The following is a 16,458-nucleotide window of genomic DNA, read 5'->3' as shown; positions in this document are numbered from 1 at the left end:
ATCACGGCTCGGTCAGTCAGATGGCCAGAGCTTTGCGAACCCGAAAGGAAGACTGGGTGAAGTTAGAAGCCTCTGCAGTGGTGACAGGTGCTGCTGGAAGGCTTCTTTTTAGGGTAAGTCCTTCATAATGTGCTAGTATGCGATGTATACTAGCACATTATGACATTACTCTGCAAGGGATTTTTACATTTTTTTTTTTAAGCTGTGGTATACTACCACTTTAAATCCCACGCCTTGGGTGAGCCTGGATCATTTGAAAGGGTGACCTGCTTGCATACCTATCTTGCTGGTCGGTGGGATTCTCTCTACTGCTATAGCTACTGGTCTCCGATTCTAACCCCATGACCGTGACAAGAGGATTCTTCCAGCAACAGCATGCCTTCAAAAGAAGACACATCGGTAGCACAGGAAACTGGGTATTAAAGACAATCTTCACCCTCTACCCCCATTTAATTTTTACTTAATCCTTAGTTTACATATTCACCTACCCAGCATTGTCCCACTGGGATCCACGTCTTTGTTGCTTCAAACCAAGTCCAGCGTGGCCATCTTCTTCCATGAAGTCATTGGGAGTCTATCTGGGTCCAGCAGTCGGCACCCGATGATGTGCTGCCATGCCCGCCCTCCGACCACATCTGCTGAAAGGTAATCTATGCCTACGGGGATACGTGGCGTGCTGTCATTAAAATTGGAGGGTATTGGTCATCACTTCCACCAAAAGTCCAAGGTGTAATAAAAGTCCTACAAGAAGAACCAAACTTTTAAAGAAGAAGCCAAATAGTTACCTTTCCTGCCACCCACACCACTCAGTAATGCTCCATCTCCAACCGAGATTTCAAGAAGTGTCAATCTCTGTGGTCTCCAGCGGCTCTCCTTGATTCCTCCCTCTGACCTCAACTCACTATGGTGTCCTACAGTGATGTATGTTCAGAGGGAGTAACCAGTGTGACCAATAACATTAACAGATTGAAAAATGGGAAATTCACTCAGGAACATCTCAAAATATACAGTATGTGGAAAAATACCCATTATTATGCGGAAAATAGAAAACAATACAAAAAAAGGAAAAGCAAACACCTTTGCATAACATACTTAAATGGACATCGCACTACTGAAGGGTCCCTACTCTCCAACAGAAACTTCCTAAAGTGCATATTCGATTGAATTTTATATCCCAGACAACTGTCTGTATTCAACAATATAAATTCTATGGCCCATCGATAAAATTCATGATGGATGTTTCTGCAATAAAAAAGTCCCCTATTATTATTATTTATGGCAAATATATAACACAACAATAGTAATTGAATCTATGTTTGTATGTCCACCATTGCTTCCTCAATTTCGGTGATAACAATCACAGCATATATGAGGAAAGCATATTTCTCATCTCACATAACTGTCAGCAATTTTTCCTGTGCAGATAAGATTTGTTTACCAGAGATGGTGAGATCTATAGATACGTAGTACATATGAGTTTGCAAACGAGACAGAATTCTGACACAGGAAGATTACCGTTTATTGAATAAAAAATCAACAAAGGAAGCATGTATACCACCACTGTTCAGTAGGGTTGAGGTCAGGGCTCTGTGTAGGACATGATTTCCTCCACACCAAACTGGTCCAACCATATCTTTCATGGAGCGGACATTGTACACAGGGGTACAGTCATGCTGGAACAAAAAAAGAGTCTTCCCCAAATTTTTACCGCAAGGTTGGAATAGCACAATTGTCTTAAATATCTTTGTATGTCATAGTATTAACACAAGCCTTCTGTGGGGTTGAGGTCCAGGGTTCTGTGTAGAACACTCAAGTTCCTCCACACCAAAATGGTCCAACCATGTCTTTATGGAGCTGGCTTTGTACACAGGTATACAGACATGCTAGGACAGAAAGAGCCTTCCATAAAACTGTTGGATGCTCACAATTGTTTAAAATGTCTTTGTATATTGTAGTATTAACCCAAGCCTTCTGTAGGGTTGGGGTCCAGGGTTCTGTGTAGAACACTCGAGTTCCTCCACACCAGAATGGTCCAACCATGTCTTTACGGAGCTGGCTTTGTACACAGGTATACAGTCATGCTAGAACAGAAAGAGCCTTCCATAAAACTTTTGGATGCTCACAATTGCTTAAAATGTCTTCATATGTCGTAGTATTTACACAACCTTTTAGTAGGGTTGAGGTCAGGGCTCTGTGTAGGACCCTTTACTTTCTCCACACCAAACTGGGCAAGACATGTCTTTTATGGAGGTGGCTTTGTACACAGGGGCACAGTCATGCTGGAACATAAAAATAATTTCATAGCCTGTTACCACAAGGTTAGAAGGGCACAATTGTCTACAATGCCTTTGTATGCTGTAGTATTAACACAACCCTCCAGTAGGGTTGAGGTCAGGGCTCTGGGAAAGTCATTTGAGTTCCTCCACACCAAATTGGTCCAGCCATGTCTTTATGGAGCTGGTTTTGTACACAGGGGTACTGTCATGCTGGAACAAAAAAGAGTCTTCCTCAAAGTTTTACCGCAAGGTTGGAACAGCACAATTGTCTTCAATGTATTTGTATGTTGTATTAACACAAGCCTTCTGTAGGGTTGGTGTCCAGGGTTCTGTGCAGAACACTTGAGTTCCTCCACACCAGAATGGTCCAACCATGGTTTTATGGAGCTGGCTTTGTACACAGGTAAACAGTCATGCTGGAACAGAAAGAGCCTTCCATAAAACTGTTGGATGCTCACAATTGTTTAAAATGTCTTTGCATGTTGTAATATTTACACAACCTTTCAGTAGGGTTGAGGTCAGGGCTCTGGGAAGGTCACTTGAGTTCCTCCACACCAAATTGGTCGAACCATGTCTTTATGGAGTTGGTTTTGTACGCAGGGGTACAGTCATGCTGGTACAGAAAAGTGTCTTCCAATAAACTATTACCAAAAGCTTGGAAGAGCACAATTATCTTAAATGTCTTTGTAGGCAGGTGTAGGTGTAGGACCCTTTACTTCCTCCACACCAAACTGGGCAAGACATGTCTTTTATGGAGGTGGCTTTGTACACAGGGGCACAGTCATGCTGGAACAGAAAAAGACTTTCATAGACTATTACCACAAGGTTAGAAGGGCACAATTGTCTACAATGCCTTTGTATGCTGTAGTATTAACACAAGCCTCCAGTAGGGTTGAGGTCAGGGCTCTGGGAAAGTCATTTGAGTTCCTCCACACCAAATTGGTCCAGCCATGTCTTTATGGAGTTGGTTTTGTACACAGGGGTACTGTCATGCTGGAACAAAAAAGAGTCTTCCTCAAACTTTTACCGCAAGGTTGAAACAGCACAATTGTCTTCAATGTATTTGTATGTTGTATTAACACAAGCCTTCTGTAGGGTTGGTGTCCATTGTTCTGTGTAGAACACTTGAGTTCCTCCACACCAGAATGGTCCAACCATGGCTTTATGGAGCTGGCTTTGTACACAGGTAAACAGTCATGCTGGAGCAGAAAGAGCCTTCCATAAAACTGTTGGATGCTCACAATTGTTTAAAATGTCTTTGCTTGTTGTAATATTTACACAAGCATCAAGTAGGGTTGAGGTGACAGCTCTGGGAAGGTCACTTGAGTTCCTTCACACCAAATTAGTCCAACCATGTCTTTATGGAGGTGGTTTTGTACGCAGGGGTACAGTCATGCTTTAACAAAAAAGAGTCTTCCCCAAACTTTTACCACAAAGTTAGAACAGCACAATTGTCTTCAATGTCTTTGTATGTTGTAGTATTAACACAAGCCTTCTGTGGGGTTGGGGTCCAGGGTTTTGTGTAGAACACTTGAGTTCCTCCACACCAGAATGGTCCATCCATGTCTTTACGGAGCTGGCTTTGTACACAGGTATACAGTTATGCTGGAACAGTAAGAGCCTTCCATAAAACTTTTGGTTGCTCACAATTTCTTAAAATGTCTTTGTATGTTGTAGTATTTACGCCGCCTTTCAGCAGGGCTGAGGTCAGGGCTCTGTGTAGGACCCTTTACTTCCTCCACATCAAACTGGGCGAGACATGTCTTTTATGGAGGTGGCTTTGTACACAGGGGCACAGTCATGCTGGAACAGAAAAGGACTTTTATAAACTGTTACCACAAGGTTGTAAGGGCACAATTGTCTACAATGTCTTTTTATGCTGTAGTATTAACACAAGCCTCCAGTAGGGTTGAGGTCAGGGCTCTGGGAAGGTCACTTCAGTTCCTCCACACCAAATTGGTCCAACGATGTGTTTATGGAGATAGTTTTGTACGCAGGGGCAGGGGCGGAATGACCATTTGGAAACTCGGGCACTGCCCGAAGGCATGGGATCAGTAGGGGGCCCCATGAGATGCCCCTGGTACCTTTTTCATAGGCTTTTTTGAGTTTGGGCAATGACACAGGGACCCCATGATCCCCTATTGCCCAGGGGCCCCATGAGTTGTCAGTCCGCCCCTGCGCAGGGGTACAGTCATGCTGGAACAGAAAAGTGTCTTCCAATAAACTGTTACCAAAAGGTTGGAACAGCACAATTATCTTAAATGTATGCTGTAGTATTAACACAAGCCTTCTGCTGGGTTGAGGTCAGGGTTCTCTGTAGAACACTTGAGTTCCTCCACACCAAACTGGTCAAAATGTATATTTTTTTCTTATGTCCACTTGGCAACCCCAAGTTTTACTGCTACAGGGAGGACGCCGTGTGCAGAATCAGCAGCACAGTGGCTAAATGGTTAGCACTTGGCAGTACTAGGGTGGTTGGTTCAAATCCCAACCACGGCACCACCTGCCTGGAGTTTGCATGTTCTCCCTGTGCCTGCGTGTGTTTCCTCCAGGTACTCCGGTTTCCTCCCACACTCCAAAGACATGCTGGTAGGTGAACTGGCTCCTGTCTAAATTGGCCCCAGTATATGAATGTTAGGGGCCTTATAGTGTACGCCCCTTGAGGGTTAGGGACTGATGTGAATGTACAATATATATGTAAAATGCTGCGTAAATTGATGGCTCTGTATAAATACCTGAAATAATAATACATATGTGATCCTGCACGTTTGCATAGGGACGCATGCGTTTGCTGTGATTTGTCACAGCAGAAGACGATCAGCGTGTGCCGGCCAATGGATGACCACACCGATCGGTGACGAGAGACACAGAACACAGCTTTACCTTTGTAAACAAGGCAGATCTCTGTGCTGTCAGTGACGATGTGCTGGGGTTTGTTGAATAAAATCCAGCACATCTCCTAGTAAAATCACCTCACAGCTCAGAACACTTTAAAACATTTTCAGTCTTTTTTTTTTTATAGCGCAAAAAAAAAAACAAAAAAAAAAAACAGAGGTGATCAAATACCAAGAAAAGAAAGCTCTATTTGCAGGGGAAAAAGACTTAAATTTCATATATGTAGAGCGTTGCATGACCGCGCAATTGTCAGTTACAGTAACGCACTGCCATATAACAAAAAATGGCCTGGACATGGAGGGGGTAAATCCCCCAGAGGACAAACGGAGATATATATATATATACAGACATACCTCGGTTTACAAACACCTCGGTTAACGTAATTTTCAGTTTATGAATGAATATCCATTGAAAATAACGCCTCAGTTTACAAATTTTTTCCACAATATGAACAGATTAATTCATTTTCAATGCATTTACGAAATGTTTTTAATCATGTCCCTGTACAGTATTTATGCCTTTAAAGTGCACTCTATAAAAAGTTTTGAACAGATAAAATACTTTTTTTTTACCTTTTCTGACCTCTGGAATGGATTAATTGGTTTTCAATGCATTTACAAATTAATTTCTAATCATGTCCCTGTACAGTATTTATGCCTTTAAAGTGCACTTTATAAAGAGTTTTGAACAAATAAAACACTTTTTTAAATTTTTTTCTGACTGCCGGAACGGATTAATTGGTTTTCAATGCATTTATGAATTGTTTTTTAATCATGTCCCTTTCTGCCTTTAAAGTGCACTTTATGAAGAGTTTTGAACAGATAAAAGACTTTTTTTTTAACTTTCTTCTGACCTCCGGAAAGGATTAATTGGTTTTCAATGCATTTACAAATTAATTTCTAATTATGTCCCTGTACAGTATTTATGCCTTTAACATGCACTTTATAAAAAGTTTTGAATAGATAAAACTTTTTTTGACTTTTTTCTGACCTCCGGAAAGGATTAATTGGTTTTCAATGCATTCCTATTGGGAAACCGTGTTTTGGTTTACGAATTTTTCGCAAAATGAAAAGTCTTGTGGAACGCATTAAATTCGTAAAGGTACACCTGTGTATATACAGTTGCAAGAAAAAGTATGTGAACCCCTTGGGAATACGTGGAGTTTTGCATGAATTGGGCATAAAATGTGCTCTGAACGTCATCTACGTCACAACAATAGAAGAACACAGTCTGCTGAACATAATACTACACAAACATTAGATGTTGCCATGGTTTAATTGCACATAACATGTAAACATTCACAGTGCAGGGAGGAAAAAGTATGTGAGGCCCTAGCTTAATGACTTCTCCCAGAGCTAATTGGAGCCAGAAGTGAGCCAACCTTGACTCCAATCAGTGTGATGATATTGGTTGTGTTGCTGACAGCTGTCCTGCCCTTAAAAAACACACACCTGTTTTGGGTTTACTGGTTTCAAGAAACACTGTCTGATGTGAACCATGCCTCGCAGAAAAGAGCTCTCAGAAGACCTACCATCAAGAATTGTTGACTTGCATGAAGCTGGAAAGGGTTACAAAAGTATCTCCAAAAGCCTTGATGTTCATGTGTCCACGGTAAGACAGACTGTCTACAAATGGAGAAAGTTTAGCACTGTTGCTACTCTCCCTAGGCGTGGTCGTCCTGTAAAAATGACTGCAAAAGCACAGCGCAGAATGCTGCATGAGGTAAAGAAGAATCCCAGAGTGTCAGCTAAAGACCTACAGAAATCTCTGGCACATGCTAACATTTTTGTTGACACATCTACAATAAGGAGAACATTAAACAAGAATGGAGTACATGGGAGGACACCACGGAGGAAGCCATTGCTGTCCAAAAAGAATATTGCAGCACGTTTGAAGTTTGCAAAAGAGCACCTGGATGTTCCACAGCACTACTGGCAAAATATACTGTGGACAGATGAAACCAAGATTGAGTTGTTTGGGAAGAACACACAACACTATGTGTGGAGAAAAAAAGGCACAGCACACCAACATCAAAACCTCATCCCCACTGTGAAACATGGCGGAGGGAGCATCATGGTTTGGGGCTACTTTGCTGCCTCAGGGCCTGGACGGATTGTTGTCATTGATGGGAAAATGAATTCCAGAGTTTATCAAGACATTTTGCAGGAAAACGTACGACCATCTGTCCGCCAACTGAAGCTCCGCAGAGGATGGGTGATGCAACAGGACAATGACCCAAAGCATACAAGTCATTCAACAAAACAATGGCTTCAACAGCACAGAATACACCTTCTGGAGTGGCCCAGTCAGAGTCCTGACCTCAACCCAATTGAAATGCTGTGGCATGACCTTAAGAGAGCGATTCACACCAGACATCCCAAGAATATTGCTACACTGAAACAGTTTTGTGGTCCAAAATGACTCCAGATCATTGTGCAGGTCTGATCTGCAACTACAGGAAACGTTTGGTTGAGGTTATTGCTGCCAAAGGAGGGTCAACCAGTTATTAAGTCCAAAGGTTCACATACTTTTTCCTCCCTGCACTGTGAATGTTTACATGTTATGTGCAATTAAACCATGGCAACATCTAATGTTTGTGTAGTATTATGTTCAACAGACTGTGTTCTTCTATTGTTGTGACTTAGATGACGTTCAGAGCACATTTTATGACCAATTCATGCAAAACTCCACGTAATCCCAAGGGGTTCACATACTTTTTCTTGCAACTGTATAATATACATATTTTTTTTTTTCAATAATTTTCGTGGCAGATGTCCGACACTTTACCTCAAAATGATTAATGATTAATAGACATTAGTAACTACAACAATTCATAAAATACATTTCCTAAGCTAAGCAGGACTGGGTCTAATAACCACAACTACACAGCACAGTTTAATGAATGCCATCTGCTGTGCGGAGCTGATGCAATTACACAGCTGTTATCTCTCCTTGGGTATTTCAGGCACACAGTCTGGTAACACGGGCTGTAAACTCGTCATTTTACCAGATAATAGTCATTTGCTTTGTTTTTCTTTGGTATCTAAACAGTATGCCCAGAATCGGCATGAAAACCGGCACCATGTCTTCTCTTCCTTTTCCTATATTTCATGGTGACTAATTTACAAGTAAATGTTCCTGAACCACTTTGCCCTCCTGAGGATTCCCCCCCTTCCTGACCAGGCCATTTTTTGCGATACGGCGCTGCGTTACTTTAACTGACAATTGCGCGGTCATGCAACGCTGCACCCAAATAAAATTTATGTCCTTTTTTCCCACGAATTGAGCTTTCTTTCGGTGGTATTTGATCGCCTCTGCGTTTTTTATTTTTTGAGCTATAAAAAAAAAAAAGACCAACAATTTTGAGAAAAAAAACTATATTTTTGACTTTTTGCTATTAAACATGTCCAGTAAAAAAATTTTAAAAAATCAAATTTCGTCATAAATTTAGGCCAAAATGTATTCTGCGACATGACTTTGCTAAAAAAAAATCCCAATACGTGTAAATTAATTGGTTTACGTAAACGTCATAGTGTTTACAAATGGCGGTATAGATACTGGGATTTTTTTTTATTAGTAATGGCCTCGATCAGTGACTTATAGCAGGACTGCGGCGGGCATTCTGACACTGGGGGGGGAACTGACTTGGTGTGATTGACATCCCCAGTGACACCAATAATAAAAAGCACTGACACTGTACTAATGGCACTGGGCAGGAAGGAGTTAATATGTGGGGAGATCAAAGGGTTAACTGTATGCTGTGCTTTACACTGTAAGCACACTGCTTCGTATGGCTCTACTATGCAGAGCCATACAAAGCAGTGTGCTGGAGCTGACTAGGGAGAGAACTGTATTGTTTACATACGAGGAAATCCTCGGAGATCGCTGGTTGCAGGCGGGGAATCACCGGCCGGGACCCGGTGATTGACAGCCGAGGCCGCGAACGGCGGTGCAGATAAGGCGCGCACCCCCTACCCAGAACTGCAAAATCACGTATATATACGTGATTTTACACACCCGTGACACCCTGTAGCAGTATTTCTGCTATAGGGAGGTGAGGAAGTGGTTAATGCCTATCTGGACATTGGTGCAGTCCCAGGATTGAAAAGCTGTAAATAATAAATTATTGTCAAGAATGGCAATAGTCCTCCAAGCTATATGATTACATTTATAAAGGGGTAAAGTAGATGAAGACTCTCTAAAATCTCATAGTAAGCTTTAATATAAGTCATATAAAAGTTTTCAATAATTTACATCTGCAGATTTCATTAAACGAAGGTCTGTTGATCCTGCCATGAAGGTCATTTTGCAGGCACTTCCTGTTATGGGGTGACAACGCTCTGTCCCTGGCTATCAAATGCTCTCCTGCGTTGTCACCATTTCAAATGGCTTCCAAGGGAGGCTTCAGTGATGCTTTTCTGTGCAATGCAGGCAAAAGGGGTTGGCTGGGTGATAAACATAACCTTCTGAAGGGAGGGGCCGGCCGGGTGCTGTATATAATATGTTGGTAGGAGGGGCTGGCAGGGTGCTGTACATATCCTGCTGGTAGGAGGGGCCAGCAGGTTGCTGTATTTAACCTGCTGGTTGCAGGGGCCGGCTGAGTGCTCTATATAACCTGCTGGAAGGAGGGGCCGGCTGGGTGCTGTACATAACTTGCTGGTAGGAGGGGCCGGCTGAGTGCTGTACATAACCTGTTGGTAGGAGGGGCCGGCTGGGTGCTGTACATAACCTGCTGGTAGGAGGGGCCGGCTGGGTGCTGTACATAACCTGCTGGAAGGAGGGGCTGGCTGAGTGCTGTACATAACCTGCTGGTAGGAGGGGCCACCTGAGTGCTGTACATAACCTGCTGGAAGGAGGGGCCGGCTGGGTGCTGTACATAACCTGCTGGTAGGAGGGACCGGCTGAGTGCTGTACATAACCTGCTGGTAGGAGGGGCTGGCTGGGTGCTGTACATAACCTGCTGGTTGCAGGGGCCGGCTGGGTGCTGTACATAACCTGGTATTAGGAGGGGCCGGCTGGGTGCTGTACATAACCTGCTGGTAGGAGGGGCCGGCTGAGTGCTGTACATAACCTGCTGGTTGCAGGGGCTGGCTGGGTGCTGTACATAACATGCTGGTAGGAGAGGCCGGCTGGGTGCTGTACATAACCTGCTGGTTGCAGGTGCCGGCTGGGTGCTGTACATAACCTGCTGGTAGGAGGGGCCGGCTGAGTGCTGTACATAACCTGCTGGTAGGAGGGGCTGGCTGGGTGCTGTACATAACCTGCTGGTAGGAGGGGCCGGCTGAGTGCTGTACATAACCTGGTATTAGGAAGGGCCGGCTGGGTGCTGTACATAACCTGCTGGTAGGAGGGGCCGGCTGAGTGCTGTACATAACCTGCTGGTTGCAGGGGCTGGCTGGGTGCTGTACATAACATGCTGGTAGGAGAGGCCGGCTGGGTGCTGTACATAACCTGCTGGTTGCAGGTGCCGGCTGGGTGCTGTACATAACCTGCTGGTAGGAGGGGCCGGCTGAGTGCTGTACATAACCTGCTGGTAGGAGGGGCCGGCTGAGTGCTGTACATAACCTGCTGGTAGGAGGGACCGGCTGAGTGCTGTACATAACCTGCTGGTAGGAGGGGCTGGCTGGGTGCTGTAATAACCTGCTGGAAGGAGGGGCCGGATGAGTGCTGTACATAACCTGCTGGTAGGAGGGGCTGGCAGGGTGCTGTACATAACCTGAAAGCAGTACAGCACCCTGGTTCAGTACTCCTCTCAGAAGTCCTCACCCCTGATGCAGGACCCCTGATGCAGGCAGTGGGCCAGCTATTGGGAGGAGTTATGCAAATATCAAAATACCTTGATGTACATCAGTCTGGAGAAGAGGTCAAAGAAGAGCAGAGGTTGGCACCAAATTACTGAGTCTATAGGCAATATCTTGGTCAGGAGTCCAGGCCGGGGTCGGCAACACAGGTAGGCAGATGGCATAAAGAGGCAAGGGTAGTCCAGGGCAGGTCAGGGGAAAGCCAGGTCAACAGTGTCACGTAGGATTCAGGATCAAGGATAACAGAGGCACAAGCTGAAAGACCATCCACCAATGATCTGATGCAGGCCTCAGGTTTAAATAGTTCACTAGGCACCAAAATCTTTGGTGGATATACTTGTGTGTCCATATGCACTCCATTGGGCACGTTCCTATGCAAGTGCACATCCCTGCATGCTTAGTTAGGCTTCCATGCCTGGAGACATGCATGAAAATGAGCACAGTCTCTCTGACAGCTGACAAGAGGTTCCTGACAACCAGTGATATCCCAGTCATTCCTTTGAACTTCATTGCCTTTCCTTCTCTTGGTCCTACAACAGAAAACCATAGAGGGATGTGTGAGGGAGACACTTGGCGTCTTTGGTGCTAGATGCTACCAAAAAATGTTGAGTTCATCTTTAAAGGAAGATAAACCACCTGCCAAGGAGACAATCCCAGAAGAGAATGTGGACCCAGAGAATGGGAAGGCTCCTAAGAGAAGCCAATGGAAAATGTGCATTAAGGAGAAAAACCAATCACAAGCATAAGGAAGAACACACCAACAAAGTCTCTGCTAAAGTCTCAGACAAACTTCCTGCCATGCAGTCAATCCCAGAAGAGAATATGGAGCTGGAGAGTGGGAGGGAACCCAAGAGTATCCAGTAGAATATGTGTATTAGATAGAAGAACTAATCACAAGCATAAAAAAGAACAGACCATTGAAGTGTCTGCGGAAGTCTCAGACAAACTACCTGCAATGAAGACAATCTCAGAAGAGAATGTAGAGATGGAGAGTGAGAAGGAAACTACGAGCAACCAATAGAAAATGTGCATTAGGGAGAAAAAACAATCACAAGCATAAGAAAGAACACACCAACGAAGTGTTTGCTAAAGTCTCAGAAAAACCACCTGCCATGGACACAATCCTAGAAGAGAACGTGCAACTGGAGAATGGGAAGGACCCTAAAAGCAGCCAATGGAAAGAGTGCATTAAAAAGATCCAATAACAACTGTAAGAATGAAGCTGGAGCTGAGGAGTTGGTTGTACCGTACCGTAGGAGCAGCAAATGGAAAATGTGCATTAAGGATAAGAGCCAATCACAAGTGTAAGAACACACCAACAAAGTGTCTCAGACAAACCACCTGCCATGGAGACAATCCCAAAAGAGATTGTGCAACTGGAGAGTGGAAAATAGGTAGCATTCCAAGAGCAGCCAAAACAAAATATACATTAGAGAGAAGACCCAATTGCAAGCATAAGGAAGAACACACCAATGAAGTGTCTGCTGAAGTCTCAGACAAACCACCTGTCATGGAGACCATCCCAGAAGAGAATGTGGAGCTGGAGAATGGGAAATGACCCAAGTGTAGCCAATATAAAATGTGCATTAGTGAAAAGAACCAATCACAAGCATAAGAAAGAACACACCAGCAAAGTGTTTGCTGAAGTCTCAGAGAAACCACCTGCCATGGACACAATCCCAGAAGAGAATGTGCAACTGGAGAATGGGAAGGACTCTTAAAGCAACCAATGGAAAGAGTGCATTAAGTAGAAGAGCAAGTAACAAGAGTAAGAAAGAAGCTGGAGCTGGAGAGTGGGAAGGACCCCAAGAGCAGCCAATGGAAAATGTGCATTAAGGAAGAAAGCCAATCGCAAGCATAAGAAAGAACACACCAATGAAGTGTCTGCTGAAGTCTCAGACAAACCACCGGCCATGGAGACAATCTCAGAAGACAATGTGCAACTGGAGAATGGGAAGCACTCTAAGAGCTGACAATACAAAATGCGGATTAAAGAGAAGAGTCAATCACAAGAGTAAGAAAGAAGCTGGAGCTGGAGAGTGGGAAGGACCCTAATAGCAGCCGATAGAAAACCACCTGCCATGGACACAATCCCAGAAGAGAATGTGCAACTGGAGAATGGGAAGGACCCTTGAAGCAACCAATGGAAAGAGTGCATTAAGTAGAAGAGCAAGTAACAAAAGTAAGAAAGAAGCTGGAGCTGGAGAGTTGGAAGGACCCCAAGAGCAGCCAATGGAAAATGTGCATTAAGGAAGAAAGCCAACCACAAGCATAAGAAAGAACACACCAATGAAGTGTCTGCTGAAGTCTCAGACAAACCACCTGCCATGGAGACCATCCCAAAAGAGAATATGGAGCTGGAGAGTGGGAAAGGACCCAAGTGCAGCCAATATAAAATGTGCATTAGTGAGAAGAACTAATCACAAGCATAAGAAAGAACACACCAACAAAGTGTCTGCTGAAGTCTTAGAGAAACCACCTGCCATGGAGACAATCTCAGAAGAGAATGTGCAACTGGAGAATGGGAAGCACTCTAAGAGCTGACAATACAAAATGTGGATTAAAGAGAAGAGTCAATCACAAGAGTAAGAAAGAAGCTGGAGCTGGAGAGTGGGAAGGACCCTAATAACAGCCGATAGAAAACCACCTGCCGTGGAGACCATCCCAGAAGAGAATATGGAGCTGGAGAGTGGGAAAGGACCCAAGTGTATCCAATATAAACCATGCATTAGTGAGAAGAACTAATCACAAGCATAAGAAAGAACGCACCAACAAAGTGTCTGCTGAAGTCTTAGAGAAACCACCTGCCATGGACACAATCCCAGAAGAGAATGTGCAACTGGAGAATGGGAAGCACTCTAAGAGCTGACAATACAAAATGTGGATTAAAGAGAAGAGTCAATCACAAGAGTAAGAAAGAAGCTGGAGCTGGAGAGTGGGAAGGACCCTAATAGCAGCCAATAGAAAACCACCTGCCGTGGAGACCATCCCAGAAGAAAATGTGCAATTGGAGAACTGGAAGTACCCTAAGAGCAGCCAATACATAATGTGCAATAAAGAGAAGAGCCAATCATAAGCATAGGAAAGAGCACACCAAGGCAGGCCCATAAAACATACGTGTACGTGTTCTCAATTCAATCCTCTACTGTTGTGTACGGTATACTGTTATCATGTTACATGTTACCACCTTACTTATGTTGAAAACTTAATAAAAATATATTGCAAGTGAAAATATTCCAGCATATTTCATAAAAGAGAAAACTGAAAGAAAAGAATATTACAGCAATACCAGCACATAAAAGACCAAGAGGCCATGCTGAAGTCCCAGATGAAATCCTTAGGAAATGTGAGAACAAAGTAAAAAAGAAGCAGTATACAACAGGGGGGCCCCGGAGGCCATCAGGAATGAGCACAATGCAAGGAACGCAGAGTTCTATAGATCATACATTTTTCAGAAGAGGCCTCGAATCCCTCCAGCATTAATAAAACAAGAGCAATATTACCAGTCGTTGACTAGGCATCTGTGGTGGACAGATGAGAGAATGAGACAAGTAGAGAAGCAGGATCAGAAATTGCTGGGCAGACTGCAATCGATTCAACTTGCTGGCTGCTCAGACAGCAAAATAGTTAAGGGAAAATTGAGTTGATGCGGTCTTACAAGAGCACCCTGGACACACATGGCGAAAATTAAACCAGCCTTTGCTGCAGCTCCTGAACCTGAAATTACAGAGCCGGTATTTAGATGGAATAATATGATCAATAAAAAGCTGGCAGAATGGAAGAGGTGGGCTTGGGAGGTCTCTAAGCACCAGCTGCAAGTTACAGAAGAGCGAGAGCGCCTGGCTGCACTCAATGATCCTGCAGTCTACTAAAGAGCCATTATTGTTTGATGGAGCAGCACAGTTTGAGAAGATGTAGATAATACAGAAGGGTTGGAGGACAATTGGGCCAAGAGCCAAAGAGGCTGAAGGAGGAGAGGAAAGGGCACTTTGTCCAGGCTATTAGTCACCATCTTACAGATCAGATGAAGAAGAATCACTGCTGCCTCTGGTGCAAGCGGTGAATGTCAAAATCTTTGAGAGAACAACATTTGGTGTGGGTCATGCTATACCCCAGGATCCCACTTGATGGTTTGAGCACCCTGCTTGCTCTGTAGTAAAGCTTGTTTTACTTGTAGGCAGGTGCAGTCTCCACTATAAGTGTCACTCATCCATGGAGGCAATGCAGATGGGGGAGGAAGTCGTAAGGAACCTAGTTCCTCTATGGTTTCCTCGGTCACAGGGAGGAATGTGACTCTAACGACCATCTTGGGTCGGGCAGAGTCTATTTGAGACCTTGGCTCCTGGTTTTGGCACTCTTTTTTTGCAAGTGGCTGGTGTAGAAACAGGTCACTCATCCGTCAGAGACAGTACTTAGAGCCAGAGAAAGGTTCTGGAGGAGTACTGAAAGCACAGGGACTTCGCCAACCTTCCTGGAAGCCTCCCCTCTTTATATGGACTGGCCAGGCTGCATTCCAACCATCATGGCAGATGCCGATTGCATCTCGGGGTCTTCTGTTCCTTCACTGTTGCACTTTGTAAGTGGTCCTGGTCGGGTTGCCTCCATGCCAGGCCTATTGTGTACTGCTGAACTTCAGTTACAATATACTCCTGTTACTGCATTTGGACTCCATGTGCTTTCTACCTGCCGCATCATGCTGCACCTACCCACACTCTGCTAAAACCCAGAATGTAAAGGTTGGAAAGCTGGGTTGTGCGGTCCCATTCCCACTGGAGGTGTGAGGGATGGACAAGAGTTTGTCAAGTGAAGTAATTGGGGATCCCCTGTAACATGGAATAGAAATTGAAACAGTGTCTTACAAACTGAGTACCCATTTCGGAAGAATGTGTCCATTTGAAAACTAGAGGTACCCCGGAAGAAGACTTGCCAGCAACCCCTAAAGAAACAGACGACGTAAGCAGCTGAGCCACCCCTAAAAGAGGCAAGAGATTTCTTTTTCAAGTTCTTATTGAAATGGAAGTATGTTGAAAGAATAGTCTACCATAAAGTCTAAAGTTTTGTTCTTCTAAGGAAAAAGCAACTAAATTCATAACCTTCAGGTTTGGGCATTCCAGTTCTTCCTGATGGAAGCTCTTGCATAAGGAACTGTGGGGTTGGCATGTGGATGCGGAGTCTGTGTAATGGTACAGTTTAGTCAGGCTCTGACAATTGGTATCTATGTTCCTAAGGGGTGAAGGTGTGGGACAAAATCCTCATGGCCACCAGTGCAGCCAGGCCCAGATTTAGACCTTGGGGGGCCCCAGGGCACTTCAGGCTCGGGGGCCCCTCATACACAGAGTTGGTTTACACTCTCAGTGACAGTCAAACACTTTCAAAAAGCATGACACAACGTCCTTCTGAGGTCACATGTGCACACACACACACAGTCATAGGCTACCTCCCTTAAGAGTAAACACTCTATGTGTGGTTCACTTGAGTTGACAGTC

At 44.3% G+C, this 16,458-nt stretch overlaps 1 pseudogene; it reads left to right on the top strand.

Moving 5' to 3' along the window:
- Window positions 1–12,847: 12,847 nt before the first annotated feature.
- LOC149465218 (coiled-coil domain-containing protein 81-like) lies at window positions 12,848–15,035 on the top strand (annotated as a pseudogene).
- Window positions 15,036–16,458: the final 1,423 nt, after the last annotated feature.

Source organism: Staurois parvus, unplaced genomic scaffold, assembly GCF_062004578.1.
Source record: "Staurois parvus isolate SC_StPar_1 unplaced genomic scaffold, SC_StPar_1.0 ptg000140l, whole genome shotgun sequence".
Taxonomy (NCBI): Eukaryota; Metazoa; Chordata; class Amphibia; order Anura; family Ranidae; genus Staurois; species Staurois parvus.
This window is presented reverse-complemented; position numbering and strand designations above follow the sequence as displayed.